Source organism: Microcebus murinus, chromosome 4 (genome assembly GCF_040939455.1).
Source record: "Microcebus murinus isolate Inina chromosome 4, M.murinus_Inina_mat1.0, whole genome shotgun sequence".
Lineage (NCBI taxonomy): Eukaryota > Metazoa > Chordata > Mammalia > Primates > Cheirogaleidae > Microcebus > Microcebus murinus.
The window spans coordinates 16,647,184-16,660,585 of record NC_134107.1 but is presented as its reverse complement, the minus strand read 5'-3'; positions in this window follow the sequence as shown (position 1 = coordinate 16,660,585).

Below are 13,402 nucleotides of genomic sequence, written 5' to 3'. Positions count from 1 at the left end.
AGAGACTTTGTCCAAACCTGTGGCTTCAGTAATTACCTGGATTCTGAACCTGGTCTTCCCGCTCTAATCTCCCTTCTTTTCGGTACATCTGTGGTCAATTACTCTCCTTCAAACCCATGTGGAAATACACGCTGCTTCTCTGCTTAAGGAATCCAGCGGCTCCCTCCCCACCTTCTGCAGAGTCGAGTCCACGCTCCTGAGTCTGGCAAGTGAGGCCTTCTAGGATCTGGCCACCTGCTTCCTGCACCTCTCATCACAGTGTATACTCAAAACACTCTCGGCTCCTTAGTGCTTTCGTGCCGGGGCCTTTCATTAACTTCCTCCCTGAATTCGTCTCATTATGCTTCATTGCCTTTGCAACCCTGCATGCTGTTTAAGGCCTGTATCACGTGCCACCCCATCTAGTGAAAAGTCTCCCTGCACACCCTTCATTAGGGTTAATTGTTCCACTGTGCTTTCATGGCTCAGTGCTTGAACTTTTATTAAAGCAATTGAATTCGCTTTGCAGTCCAGTTTCTTTATTGAGAGGCAAGAGCTGTGCTAGGTGTCGGGGGTGCAACATCATTCTCCTTTTAGTACATCATGGGCTCTATGGGTCCAGGGGCCATGCCTTATTTTTGCAACCCCTGCACCCAGCACAGTGGCTGTATGCAGTAGGTGCCAGTTAATATCGGTTGAATGAATGACATCTTAGTGAAATACAGAGTAAGTCCTTGGGAGATTTTTTTAAAAAAACATTTATGGAATTCCCACCATGTGCTAAATGTTAAACTAGGTACAGGATTTGGACAAACTCATGGTTGGTGAGAGAGTGAATGCAGCAGGCTCAAATGGCGTTACTGTAGCATATGGGAAGGGCACATTGACATCATCTTTTTGGTCTCCTCTGCCCTGGACTTTCCTTTCCCATTTAAGGCATCCCTTGATGTGGATACGAGCTTTCACCTGAGGCCCACCCCAGCTGCTGGCTGGCCACCCTCGAGCTGAGAGCCCGCTTCCCTTCTCACCTGGTGACATCACAATTTCTCCTCTGGGCCAGGGAAGGCAATGGTAGCAGCATTTGGACTCCTCATGTAAGGCTGACTACCTGGTCCCCACAGGACATTTTTCATTGCAGATCGAGGAGGGGACCTACGAGAGGAGAGAGCGCTGGGGAGACTGCGGGGGACACTGCGCGCATCGGTGTAGTCAGGTCGTGGAGGAGTCGGCCTTGTCATTCTCACTTCCTGGGTCTCTCCCTCCCTTCTTCCTTTCTTATTTTTCATTAAATCCCATTTAACTCCTTTTCCTTTCCTAGCCTCATTCCTATTTCCCTTCCCTCTATTTCTTGCTCAATATATTCCATATATCAGATACTCTATAAGACATCTGATACAGGGAACATTTAGGGAAACAGCAATAGGTAGGTAAGAATAAGAATTTTTTTTGTTTTATTGTTTTTGTTTTTTTATTTAGAGACAGGGTCTCTCTCTGTTGCCCAGGCTGGAGTGCAGTGGCATGATCATATAATCATAGCTCATTGCAGCCTTGAACTCCTGGGCTCAAGTGATCTGCCCACTTTACAGCCTCCTAAGTAGCTAGGACTACAGGTATGTGCCACAACACCCAGCTAATTTTTTTTTTTTTTTTTTGCAGAGGCAGGGTCTCACTGTGTTGCCCAAGCTGGTCTTGAACTCCTGGCCTCAAGCCTCAGACTCCCAAGGAGCTGGGACTATAGGCGTAAGCCACTGCCCTTAGTCAGAACAAACTCTTAAAGGTTTCACAGTCTGGTGAGGGAAGCCAAGAAATCTTGAGGGTTAGAATTCTGGTTCTACCATTTATAGGCTGAGTGACCTTGCACTTAACCTCTCTAATCCTCAGTTTTCTCTTCAATAAAATGGGGATACAGGTTAAGCATCCCTAATCTGAATATCTGAAATCTGGACTGCTCCAAAATCCAAAACTTTTTGAGTGCCAACATGATGCTACAAGTGGAAAATTCCACACTTGACCTCACATACACAAACTTTGCTTCATGCACAAAATTGTTAAAAATATTGTATATAATTACTTTTAGGCTATATGTATAAGGTATATATGAAACATAAATGAGTTTTGTATTTAGACTTGGGTCCCATCCCCAAGATATCTCATTATGTATATGCAAATATTCCAAAATCTGAAAAGATCTGAAATCCCAAACACTTCTAGTCCCAAGCCTGTAGCAATACTATGTATTTTGAAGATGGTGTGAGGATTAAGATGCTGTGAGTGAAGTCCGTATCACAGTGACCAGGACTATGAGTGCACAAGAAACGCTACTGAGGTAGGATCACATTCTGAAGTATTAACTGAGGGGTTCTTCCTTCACTCTGTGCTCACTGAATCCCTTTGTTTATATTTCAGGGGTCTCATTTCCCCCCAGCCCCAACAGGACTGAGACATCCATAGTGAATCAGAACAAAGACTGCAAACTCTAGCTAAGCTTAACACCACTCAAGGGTTTCTTTTTTTTTCTTTTTTTTATTTCGGCATATTATGGGGGTACAGATTTTAAGGTTTCAATAAATGCCCTTTCCCCCCCTCCCCCCACAAGTCTGAGTTTCCAGCATGACCATCCCTCAGATGGTGCACATCTCACTTGTTATGTATGTCGTTGGAGCTGGACCATTCTTTGTCATGGAGGCTGTCCTGTGCAGCGTAGGATGTTTAGCACCACCCACTGGATGCCAGTGGCACCCCCATACCCACCAAGTTGTGACAACCCAAAATGTCTCCAGACATTGCCATTGTACCCCGAGAGGCAAAATCACTCCAAGCTGAGAGCCACTGAGATTCAGATCGTGCTTGCAGAATGAATTTTCTTGGAAAGGCCTGAGGAAACACTTCCGTGGTCTGGAGAAGTGAGTGACAGGGTAAGTACCTGAGCTGTGAGGTATCTGCCGCAGCACTGAGAGAGGACCTTGGCAGGTATCGGCCAGCCCTTTGTGGAGCGATGATGCTAATTGCATGCCTGGAACTCTGTTCTGCAACTTTGCTCATTAACAACCTCGTTCCCTCCTCTCAGGGAGGGGGACTTTGGACGTTGAGGTGTATTAGTTGTGGGAATGGAAAAAAGACACGCCTGACCAAGGTGAGACCAGAAGGAACTGATTTGAAATCACTGATGATGGGGATAGAAAATATTATGGCCGTTATGCTCATTTTCTTACTCGTATTATAGAGATGTGTGGAAAATGCTATAGTTGCTCAGAGAAGGGAGTGTCTAACCCTGTCTACACGAGTTGAAGAAAACTACAGGAAGCATGGAGACATGATGGTTGAGATGTGGCTGCCCTTAAATTAGAATTCTCCCATCTGGTGACCTTAGATACTTAGAGGGTCTGGGAAAGGACTAATGGGATTCCAGGGGTTATTTTCCACTGTTTAAAAAACTCAGCATCCAATGTCTGTTTCTTGAGATAAGGTTGCAAGACTAAAACAGTAGCAACTTCAGGCATCTGGAGCTGGCTATCTCAGGGTAAACTTGAATTGGCAATTGCATATAATTTATTTTCCCATTTACTCATTAATTATTTTTCTTCTCTTATTTTGGGAGGCAGGGAGTGGTTTTGGAAGGTTTTATTTTTTGAACAGCCTCAGTGTTGTATAAACAACAATCCACCCCTTTTGACCAAGTATCCTAAGTCACTTCAATATAACAAATACTCCTGGGTGCTCAGAGTGTGGGAGGTATTTGTTATGTGGTCTTGGTTCTCAGCGCTCACCTTTAAGAGTCCTTCTGCCCAGACAATAGCACTGTCCTTTATCAGATGCTCTTTTCCAGAAGGTGCTCTGAAGTCAAAGTGTCTAACTATGGCTGCTGGTCCTGTCTTGTCTGGGAGGATGTAGGTGTTTTCAATGTTGAAGGTTGCTACTACCTCGACCTCTTCCTGGGTGCTGGTGGTGAAGTGAACCTTTTGTGTGTGATGGAGCACCTGAGAGAGGAAAGAAAGTGGTCAGGAGCAGAGCCAGTTGGGGGCCGTGTCCTCCATATCAGCGGACATTTTTCCCTCCTCTATGCTTGCCGCTGCTTGGAGGGAGGCTCCTCACCTCTGCACATTTCATAAAGAAAAGAGCTCTGTCTTCTCACGTTCCATGTTTGTGTTACTCTATGGAGGGTAGGGAAGTGAAAGTCAAGGTATGGGAATGGGTCTTGCCTAAGATCGTTTCACAGATAGGCTGGTCTTAGGAACATGAACCTACCCAATTTCCCACCATCCATCCATATAAATGACCTAGCATATCCTTTTGTGCCAGAGAGAACTGCTACCTAGGATTCAAAAACCCAGTCTTGCCCTCAAAGCACAAAGCAGTGCGGCTGATAAAAAATGTTTTTTGATAAAAAGCAGATGTGGACTTGCTAAATACGCTGAGTTGATCATTACACATTGTACACATGTATTGAAATACCATTTCGTATCCCATAAATATGTATGATGATCATGTCAGTTATAAATAATAATAAAAATACTAAATTCACAGTAAGAAGTAATATAAAAAAAGCAGATATGGACTGAGAAGTATGTTTTCAGTGTATCCTAAGCTCTTCATAGCTGGAAGAATTTCAGATTACATTGACTGTCAAAGCCCCGTCATCATTTCCTCTTGGGGACAGCTTAAATAGTGGGAGCCAACACCTCCCATCTTCCCTTGGCAACCACCAGTTCTGGGGATCTACTGTACAGTGTGGTGACTGTAATTAATAGTGCTGTATTATTTATTTGAAGTTTGATAAGAAAGCAGATTTTAAGTGTCCTCATCTCACCCACCAACCCAATGCACAGGAATGGTAACTATGAGTGGTGATGGATATGTTAATTAGTGTAACTGTGCTAACCCTGGGGTCCTCCCCTGACCCCCTCTTGGACTGGCACAGTTTGGTCCATGGCCTGTTAGGAACTGGGCCACATAGCAGGAGGTGAGTGGTGGGTGAGTGAGCGAAACTTCATCTGTATTTACAGCCGCTCCCCGTTGCTCACTATCCACCCCCTTCCACTCCCAAGCAATGGAAAAATTGTCTTCTATGAAACCCCTCCCTGCTGCCCAAAAGGCTGGGGACTGTCCACTACACAATGCACATGTATGTCAAATCATCATGTTGTACCCCTTGAACATACATAATTTTTATTTGTCAATTATACTTTAATAAAGCTGAAAATGAAATTAGAATGATAAGACAGGCAAATCGCCTTCAGAAAGCCCACTAGTGACTTTAGGTCCAGTGAGGTGATCTTTGAACACCTTTGGAGAAGGTGGGGTTGGCTTTGATTCTGTGATTGGGAAAGGAGGTTGTGATATTCTCCAGAAACCTGGAACTCTTTAAAAAGACCTTTGAGGTTCTTTATATAATAATAGAGCTCCCACTTGCCTTTCCAGCCTTTTCTTCCTCTATTATTTTCCTACTCCATGCTTTGACCTAACTGGACAACTTCCCCACTCTTGCTAGCACCATTCCACAAATATCTGGTATTTTTGCTTATTTATTACTCTTCCCACCTAGGGTGTAAATACCTTGAGGGTAAACACAGATTTTGTACATTTGTTTCTGTATCCCCCATCATGCCAAGGTGCATGGAAATTGTTTGGCATAAATACATACTTGTTGGATTAGGCCATTAAGGTCTAGTAGAACCATAGAACAGAGTTTGAGCAAATCACTTGGTTGGGGGCAGCGCTGGATCTAGAATCCTGAAGGATTCCTGGAATTCTTCAGCATAGAGAGGTAGTATGGCACAGTCCCCAGTCTCTGGAGCCAGGTTGCCCGGTGCCACTCCTGACTCTACCCTGAACCAGCAGTGTGACCTTGGAGACCTCCCTCTATCTCCCAATTTTTCTATCTGTAAAAAAGGAGACCTACCTCATAGGGTCATCTTGAAGATTAAACGTATTAACACATATACCGTGCTTAGCATGCTACTTGACAAAGAAAAACACTCAAAAGGTGTTAACTATTATTATTTTTACAGCTTTTAAGGAAGTCTTACTACATATGTACTGATGACATTACCAGAAAGCCATCTTAAAGGAGCTGTGCCCAGTTTGAAAACCTTTGCTATGGTTTCAATATTTGTGGCCCCTCCAAAATTCACGTTGAAACTTAATCCTCACTGTGATGGTATTAAGAGGTGGGATCTGAGGAATTGGTTAAGTCACGAGGGCCTCACCTTCATGAATGAGTTAGTACCCTATAAAAGGGCTGGTAGAAGTAGCCCAGCCCCTTTTGCCCTTCCACCTTCAGCCATGTGAGGCAGCAAAGAGGCCCTCATCAGACATGGCATCCGTGCCTTGATCTTGGACTTCCTAGCCCCCTGAACTGTAAGAAATAGATTTCTATTATTTATAAATTACCCAGTCAGTGGTATTTTGTTATAGCAGCACAAACAAACTAAGACAACCTTTTTTTAATATTAAAAGGATTTTTACTCTACTTTGACTTCATTTTATTTTTTTATTTGTAAGACAAGAGTCTCACTCTATTGCCCTGAGTAGAGTGTAGTGGTATCATCGTAGCTCACTGCAACCTCCAACTCCTAGACTCAAGCGATTCTCCTGTCTCAGCCTCCTGAGTAGATGGGACTACAGGTATGAGCCACTATGTCCAGCTAATTTTTCTATTTTCAATAGAGATGGGGTCTCATTCTTTTCAAGAGTTGATCTTGAACTCCTGAGCTCAAGCAATCCTCCTGCCTCGGCCTCCCAGAGTGCTGGGATTATAAGTGTGAGCCACTGAACCCAGCCTGACTTCATTTGCAAAATGTTGCTTGGTTACTTCTAGTGGTATGGTGCTGAATGTTTAACAATTGTTTTCTGGGAAAAGAAGGCAGGATTTTTAGTGCTTGCTGATTTCTGTGGAATAAATACTTCCACCATGGCCAGTTTCAAGCTACCAATGGTTTAACAAACAACTTGCATAATTCCTGAAAATTTAACAATTGACTATTGTCAGTAGGAGCCAGTTCACCCTTCTGGATCTAGATCCCTGGTGTCTTTACTAAGATGTCTTATGAGTGCTCTGAAGAGGCAGCTGACAACACCTCCCTCCCTTCTGCTGGGATTTTCTAGTCCACAGGTTGGCACACTACTGCCCACAGGCCAGTAATAACCTGCCACCTATTTTTGTGTGATGTGTGAATTAATATTGGCTTTTACATTTTTAAATAGTTGAAAAAAACTAAAAGGAGGATAATATTTCTATAACACATGAAGTGTCCATAAATAAGGTTTTATTGGAACACAGCCAGGTTTATTTGTTTATCATTTGTCTGGCTGCTTTTGTGCTACAACAGCAGAGCTGAGTAGCTGTGATAGACATCGTATGGTTTCAAAATCTTCTAATGTTTACTGTGGGCTCTTTACTGAGAAAATTTGCTGACCCGTGATCTAGTCCCTTAGTTGTTACTCTTTTTTTAAAAAATTTTTTTCCAAGTAAAATTTTATGCTTAATACCAATATATCAGGCAGAGAAAACAGAGCATCTCTGATTGGTACAGGCAGCTGGGGGGCCAGAGCCCCATCCCCTAGTCTCTTACTGTCTGGAGAACTGTCCTTTTCCACCATAAGGCCCCTTTATGCAACTCTTGGGCTTCGAGAAACAGATTGTGAAAATTACTGATCTACAACAACGTCTTTAAAGCTTCTATGGTCATACAATTCAAGGTATTTTCCAGTTATTTTAACCAGATACCTCATATCGGGAGAGGCAAAGTAGACCTGGATCACACAGCAGGCTGGTGACAGGCCAGTCACCCAGGCCCAGCTCTTCTGGCTGAAGACCCAGCGCTTTTTTCTTTGCTCTCCCAAACCTGTCTCACCCCCCTTGGAGCCTGTTGCAGCATTACCTCTCAGACTGCGGGGGGAGACTGTCCCCCTCTCCTCCCTGCCCCCATCGCTGAGCAGCGCATGGAGAAAGGGTGGTGTGCTGGGTTTCCTGCTCTATATCACAGACTTACCATTTTTCAGACTTTTTGGTCAATTCCTACTGTGGATCTCATGGTGTCTTTGCTGCAGATCAGCACTGGCATGCAGTGGCCCGGACGTCAGGACAACCGGGTGCTCTCTTGGCTCTGTCTCCCGTTTTCTGTGATCTCCCTGCTTCAGGGTGGACAAGCTGATTTCTAAGGACCCTTGCAGTTCCCACTTCACCATCATTATTCAGCATCACACCACCTGGACAGAGCTGTAACCCCTAACATGCCCTAATCACCTGCCGTGTTTATATGCACAATCCCTTATCATAACAACCCACAATGTCTATAGCTTAGACTCACTCTACGGAGGAGAAAGTTGAAGTTCAGGGAAGGTAAGCCACAAGGCTGCACAGAAATACCATTTGGGATTCGAGCCCACTTCACTTTGGTTCTCAGTTCAGTCCTCCTTCATTAGGCCACACTGCCTCTCTGCTGGTCACAGCAGCTGGATGGACAGGCACTGGGCAGGGGGCGGTGGCTGCTCACCTGCCAAGGCCTGGCTCCCTGTGCATTGGCACATGTGCCTTACAGGAACGGCCCCTCTCCCAGAGAGTAAGTCGCCCGGTTCTGATAGGTGACCAACAGGGCTTTGGCTGCCAGGTAGGCTTGGTAAGTGTCAGTTAGATCAGGAAGTTCGAAGGCAGACAGGTAGGCAGTGGTCATGTTCTCCAGCCCTGTGCAATTCTGAACCCCTGCAATTCTGAATTCCGTGCAGAGGAAGGATGAGAACTGGAGACGGTTGGAGAACTTGGGGTGCTGAGACCCAGGGCTGATCTGGGGGAAGGAATCGGGCTGCACAGCCCCGGCCAGAACACACCTGCTCAGTATCCACAAATACTCTCACCAGCCATGTGAGAGCATCTGGGCCTCGCTCCTCCCTCTCTGCCCTCTGTTTCTAATGATTATCTCACCGGCCTTTGATACATGCCACGTCCATATCCTTCCAAGCCTGTTGGGCCTGCCTGAGAAGCCAATTTACTTTTCGAGGAAGGAATGCAGTGACTAAAGAACCCACATATCTCAAGGTGTGGGTGGGAAAAGCAGAGAAATAAAGATGTGTTAAGGGTTTTGTTTTATACATGTATAATTCTTGACATCGTTTGAGAGAGGAAGGCTCAAGTGCATTAAAAACTTGAGTAATTGGAAGACTAGACACAAGATAGAGAACTTCCAAAGCAGCAGAAGGTAAAACATGGATTTTTTTAAAAAAGTGATCCAGTTAAAAAAATTCAAGAAAGGACAAAGAGAGAGAAAGAAGAATGCATAATAATGAGAAAACTATAAGGATAGAAATAATAAATAATAAATGAAAGCATAGAAATATCTTGCAATAAAATAAATAAAAATCTCTACATTATTTCTATTATTCTAGTTTTAAATGTATGAATAGAAAGCATCATAAAAAGGAAATTATATAAGAGGGCAGAATAGCATCAGAACATGTCAGCAGCCAGAGCAAATGTGAAAGGTGACATCACCCCAATTAAGAAGAGTGAGCTGCTGCATTTGTCTCTTGCCTGTCTGGAGGAACTCACTGGCCCTCTCTGTGCTCTGGGACCCTGGAGGCTGATCTCTATGGATTGTATCACAGGGCTGCTCCACCCTTTGTCTTTTGGTAGAGGCTTGATAGGAGACTGGGGGTCAAGGGACAGTGAGGTGGGGGTGTTCACTCCTCTCTGCTCAGCCAGGGGCAGGCAGTGGCTGCCTTTGTCTAGGGAAGGCCACGGCTCTGGTCAGGAGGCCCTGTGCTATTGCTTCCTCTCCCACGGATAGAAACCGCTTCCTCCTGTGGGTGTCCCTCAGGTGTTTCACCCCTGCCCTGCACACTTCATCTGGGTTTTTGAAAACAGCCCCTTCATCTGGGTTTTTCCTTTTCAAAGGTAGGGAGGGGCCACAGGGCCATGGGAGTAAAGATCTTGACTATTATAGATACTTTCACATTGGATAAAAAGCAAAAGTCAATTATTTGCTATTTAGAAGAGACACACATAAAGCATCATAAGAGAATCTGGTATCAGGGTGTAGGTGGCATCAAAATCTCTCCATTCCTCCTGACCCGAGGAAGGATGAGGCTTTGGCGCAGAGGGGTCAGGGGTTAAGCCAGTGCAGAGCGTGATTTCTGGTGGGCAGACTGTGTGGGTGCCCATATGGTGCACTGAGTTTTCTTTAACCTGTTTGTTAGCAAAAGACTTTTCAGGGCAACGACACGATGGTGCTGTGGTTAATTGAATGTTGAAGTTAAGAAACAGTCATGGAATTAAGAGAGTGAATTTTTTTTTTTTTTTGTATAAAAATATAACAACTACCAAAATGTGGCTTGTCTGTTAAGGAGTCCCACACCATAAAGCCTTCCCTGATCCCTGTTCCTTGAGCTGGGGTCAAGTTCTCAGTTCCAGGTTCGTGCCAGCCCTAGGATCACCCCCACCATCACATCGTCACCAAGCACTTTCTACTTCACGTTGTTTGAGCTCATGTCCGTCCCCCTCCCACCAGATTCGAGGCAGGATCCATTTAACTCGCCCTAGATGCTGAGTCTGTGAATGGATATCTGTTCTGCCCTTGGCCCCCTCCTCCCACAGGTCCCCAGGCTGCTCGGGGCAGGGGACTGTCAGACTTTCTCCAGCCCCCCAGGTACACGCAGACCAGTCCTTTCACGTCAAAATCTTTGGTGACTCTTTGGCCCTATACCAGGCAAAGTTATTATAGAGGACGTGGGGACTAGGTTTTTCAAAAGTTAACTGCTCCTTCCAGGCTTACATTGGATCCTCCTGAACCTCCACAGCAATAAGGACTAACAGTCTGAGGTTTGTTTCTCACCAGGCCCTGGTTAGTCCACTGTTAACACCTACAGTGACCCTAAGAAGTAGGTACATTAACCCTGGTTACCTTCATTTAATAGATGGGGAATGGGAGGCCCAGAGGGTGACTTACCTTGTCAAGACCACATAAATAGTGAGTAGCATTCTTAAGATCCAGGTTTGCTGGCTGTCAAGCCAGGGCCTGTCTTAATCTCTAGCTTTTCTGCTTTCCAGCCCACCTCTGTCCAGCTATCTCTGTTAGGGAGCATTCTTGGAGTTGTGTTAAATGAGGAGGGTTTTTACCAGCTCCTTTGATTTTTATGGACTCTGGAGTTTTGCAAAACCAAAGTTGGGAGCAGCAAGGGCTATTGCAAGATGGTGTTATGGTTATAGGAGTTCACACTTGCCTTTGTCCAGAGTGTGAGCATTCCTGAGGACGGGGCTATGGCCTCATACGTGCCTCATGGCACATGTGGCTGTAGCACAATACACTACACCAGGAGTAGTGGTGTGCTCAGGAAAAAAATTGGAAATAACAACCAGTACAAAAAAGGGCAGCATTTTTATTTAGATGAGTTTCCCTTCTTCTTGCAACTATACCTTCTTGTATCCCTGGAATGCAGTTGTCTTGGTTTCAATCCTCAACTACTATTTATTTGCTATGTGACTTTAGGCAAATAACATTTCCACTTTGATCCTCAATTTCTTTTATTTACTGATTTATTTATTTGTTTTTGGTAGAGACGGGGGTCTCACTATGTTGCCCAGGCTGGTCTTGAACTCCTGGCCTCAAGCAATCCTCCCACCTTGACCTCCCCAAATGTTGGAATTATAGGCCTGAGCCACTGTGCCTGGCCATGAGCCTCAATTTCATCATCTGTAAAATGGGAATAATAATAGTATATTTCATGCAGTGGCACCAGCATTGGAGACATAGCACGAGTGGGAGAAAGTGCTTCCTTCTAGATGTTTTGCACACCACGGATGTCAAGAGGCCTGAGAGAAAGGGGCGAGTGGCCTTGTTTCCATCCACATATAAAACACAAACTAGACCTCCCAGATGTCACTGGGGGAGGCTGTGAGACAGGGCCACTAGTTGCTGGCAGGGGCAACGGGGACCATGAAACCAAGTGTTAACTCCAGGTGAGGCATGGAGTCTCCAGTATGAGAGGCGTGGACACATTTGGGCAAAGATCACAAAGCAAAGCCCTGCGAGAAGGATCCCCAAAGTAACCTCCAAACAGCCACAGAGCCACCGTGTTGTCACCCGCAGGCATAGACAGTCTCCTGATGGCTGGGCAGAAAAGCAGGATTTCCCCTGGGCCAGTTGCACTCCTTTTTTGATCCTGAAGTTCCTCTCCTGTAAACTGAGGGCACTGGCCATGCCCCCAGGGCTAGCATGGACAGAATGATGTGTTGGCAATTTATATTCATGGACCTGAATCTCTAGCTCTGCACTTTCCACACTCCCTGGTGCTCCTTTCAGGCCGATCAGTGTTTAGTCTCTGCCTATAATCTCCCCTCCCTCCCTGGAGCGCCCCTGAGAGCTGCTATTTACACTAACGTGCTGTTGTTACTGGACTCCCAATCCTGGAATAACCACCTCTTATTTTCCGTAGCACTTTAAAATTGACAGAGCTCTTTTGATTACCTAATTACCACGTTTAAACTTTACAACAGCCAAGTGAACAAGAAAGACACAATCACTCCCATTTTTCATGAGGTGAAGGTTAGAACCACAGGCACTGAATGTCTTGCTGGGTCACATGGCCAGTAGTGAATGAGTCAGGATTTGGATCCTGGGGACCATCTAAGGGCTCACACTAGGGACATCTTCCTATATGGTGTGGGTACGTTCCCATGGGCTGTGGAAGGGATACTGTATTAATATAACAGAGGAATTTCAAGCTGTGACCACCAACCTGGGCAGGGACACAGTGGCACTGGGTGTCCTAGGGTTCTTTTGGAGCTTATGTCAGGTTGTCTGTCTCTCTGTGGGGCAGCTTGGGTGAGCAAGGACATGGCTCAAGGTCCTCCTAGCCACCTGCATGGAGAGATATTTCAAAACATTCAGCAGCTCAGCTACACTGGTAGCTTTATCCAGCAAGTCAGCAGGTGGCTCTTACAGAGGATGCCCTGTCCCATTTCTGCAGGACAGCCTTGGGACCCAGTGCAGGTCAAGGGCAGGATCCAGGAGACTCAGGTTCCGTTTACTGCCTGTGGTGACCTGGAGCAAATCAAATGACTTCTCTACACCTCCATTTCCCATCTGCAAAATGAGAATGACAATTCCTGCTGTATGTGGACTGTCATGAGAAGAGGCTGCTTTGTACACTGTGCCATAGTTGCAGCCCCCTGCTACTCCCCTTCTGGGGCCCTGGCACCAGCTCTCCTCTTTCCTGCCCTCAGGTGTTCACCTGACCTTTCTGAGCCATGACTGTGTTTGTCTCAAAGACCCTGATTTAGATCCTCAGCATGCAATGCGTTACAGGAGGGTTTTGGTATTGCAATAGAGTTTGAGAATCACCTATGGAATCCAACATTTTCCCATATCATAAAAGAGGAAACTTTGGCACACACAAAAAAAGAGAGACGTTTTTGTGCCTAAGTTTGGTG